The sequence below is a fragment of the Myotis nattereri genome (assembly GCF_964212035.1).
Source record: "Myotis nattereri genome assembly, chromosome: 2".
In the NCBI taxonomy this organism is placed as follows: Eukaryota; Metazoa; Chordata; class Mammalia; order Chiroptera; family Vespertilionidae; genus Myotis; species Myotis nattereri.
This window is the reverse complement of record NC_138076.1, coordinates 71,156,976-71,160,089: the sequence shown is the minus strand read 5'-3', so window position 1 is coordinate 71,160,089 and position 3,114 is coordinate 71,156,976.

Sequence of the window (3,114 nt, the reverse complement as noted above, 5' to 3'; positions counted from 1 at the left end):
TTTTATCAAAAATGAGTGTTGGATTTTGACGAATGTTTTTTCTGCATCAGAAACCCCTCTTATTGGACAAACTGTCTTCCAAAGAAGCACTTTATATTATTTTTATTGAACTTATTAGAGTGACCTTGATTAATAAAATTATATAGGTATATATTCTATAATACATAATCTGTATACTGTATTGTGTGTTCACCATCCAAGCCAAGTCTCCTTCCATCACTACTTATTTCCACTTTTTGCTCTTTTACACTCCCCATCCCCCTGTCACTCTGATAATCACTATACTGTTGTCTGTGTCTATGAAGTTTGTTTGCTTTGCTTAATCTCTTCACTTTTTTCACACAGCCCCTCTACAACCTTCTCCTCTGATAGCTATCAGTCTGTTCTTTCTACCTATGAGTCTGTTTCTATCTTGTTTGTTAGTTTATTGTGTTCCTTATATTTATTATATAAGTGAAATCATATGGTACTTATCTTTCTCTGACTGGCTTATTTCACTTAGCATAATGCTTTCTCTCCAGGTTCATCCATGCTATCACAAAGGGTAACATTTCCTTCTTTATTTACAGCTGAGTAGTATTCCATTTTGTAAAAGTTCTGGGCATCAGTAAATGTGTCCCCAGGTATTTATTGTGCAAACTATTTGATATTTTTCACTTCTCTATTTCTCCATGTACTCATTCAGATATAAATTTCTATAAAGTGAGTGTATTGCCATTTAATTGAGAAATTCTTTTTTTAAAATTTACCTTTATTGTTGAAAGTTTTACAGATGTCCTTCTATCTTCCCCCACTTACTCCCTCTACTCCACTTCCACCCCTCCTCCCCAGGCAGTTTTATCCATGAATTTGGTGCCTGAAATTTTGATACTGTTCAGTTAATATTAAGTCACATTTAGTTAATATGATAGGAGGGTCAAAGTGATGAGTTCTGTTGTGGGTAAGTGAACTGTGCTTATGAAACTACTGGAGGCCCGGTGCATGAATTCGTGCACCAGTGGGATTCCTCTGCCTGGCCTGCGAGACTGGGCCGAAACCAGCTCTCCAGCATCCCCCAAGGGGTCCCAGAAACAGGACTGCCTAAGGACCCCACCAATGCACGATCAGGGCTGGGGAAAGACGTGGGAGGTGGCCAGCCAGGGAGGGACCACGAGAATGCTCCAGGGTGTGTCTGCCTGTCTCGCTCAATCCTGATCAGCTGGACCCCAGCAGCAAGGTAAACCCCTGGTGGTCAGTGCACATCACAACAACTGGTCAACTGCCCCCTGGTGGTCATGCACATCATAGTGAGCAGTTGAGTTGCTTTAGCATATCATTAGCATATTAGGCTTTTATTATATAGGATGTGGGCTATCATTGAAAATGCTAATCTAAAATAAATAAAAAAGGCAGCAACTGATGACCCAAATTTGGGCAAAATTCATATGAGGAAGACATTTTTAAGTTTTGGCAGTTTATGATAATATAAAGAAAGAAAAGAAGAGTGAAAAACAACACATTCAGATAATTTAAACCTATTAGACTAAAAGTCAGAAGCCCTGCAAGTATTTTAATAATTCATGTAGAAAATTGAGCAAAATATTAATTCCCTCTGAAGCAAAGTTTTCTCATTTGTTCAATAGGACTACTAAATTTGTTAGAAATTACATGAGAAACATACATATGATAAAATATATTAAAAAGTAACAGTCTAAATGTAGAACATTATTATTTTGTAATTCTTGAATTGAGAAGAGATGGGAAACAATATAAAAATGCACAGATATTATATTTTTTTCTATGTTACTCTCTACATTATTATTATTCAGGGTGGAATGCAGAGATAGGTAAGAAACAAAATATTTTCTAAGAAAAAAATTTAGGGATTGATGCTGTTTGAATGCCTTTTCCTCAAGAAGTATGTGAAGAAGTACACATAAAAGCTGTCTTTGTAGAATATTGTTAGAATGTTGACATGAGAAAGATATGTTACATTAAAATAATTTTTCAGTAACGGAGGTTTAGAGTAATAGTCAGATGAACAGGCAAAATAAAGTAAACTATTAGGGATGACAAAATAAAATAATCTTTTTCAATTGTCAAATTGGACAAGACTTCAAATGATAATGAATGCAATGCTATGATGAAACGCATCCACTGTTCACATATGGTTAAGGATCTATGCTATAAAGATAAAATACATACTGGTTATTTTTTAAGACTAATATGTCTTTTGTTAAAAATTATCTCATTTTTTATATTCATTACATTTGATGTGATAATATTTTAGACATATTAGTTTAAATAAAATGTATATTAAATTAATTTCACCTTTTTTACCTTTTAAAATATGGCTACTAGAAAAACTTACAGTCACCTATGTGTCTGACTTTGTTTTGGACAGAGAATTAAATTTCCTCTACTTATCAATTTATGTTTTTACAAATAAATATTGAAAGTAATGATTTATGCATCAAATGAATGACTTTTATTTTAAGATTTAAATATCTACCACCTCCCTATTACCTGATTAAATTTAGTAGTAAGTCAAAGAGTGACAACCACCATGGGGCATTGTCTGTCCCTTTTATTTACTTATCTGAACTAAGACATAGTTCAGATGAGAATGCTTGCGTGTGCTTCTTTTCTTTCTTTCTTTTTTTTTTAATATATTTTATTGATTTTCTACAGAGAGGAAGGGAGAGAGATAGAGAGCCAGAAACATCGATGAGAGAGAAACATCGATCAGCTGCCTCCTGCACATCTCCCACCGGGGATATGCCCGCAACCCAGGCACATGCCCTTGACCGGAATCGAACCTGGGACCCTTCAGTCCGCAGGCCGACGCTCTATCCACTGAGCCAAACCGGTTTCGGCATGCTTCTTTTCTCAGAGTATGTTTACTCTCAAAAGAGTCTTTACTTAGCCAAGGAAAATAACTGATGCCACTACACCAGTTCTTTATTTCAGCTCAAGGAAGAATTTCTTGTTACTTGATTATCTGCATTTTTCATTTTCCACATGCATTTATGCATATGTGAGTTTTATGATAAGAACTTATCAATATGAATTTAAATTATTTTTTAAATATATATTTTATTGATTTTTTACAGAGAGGAAGGGAGAGGGATAGAG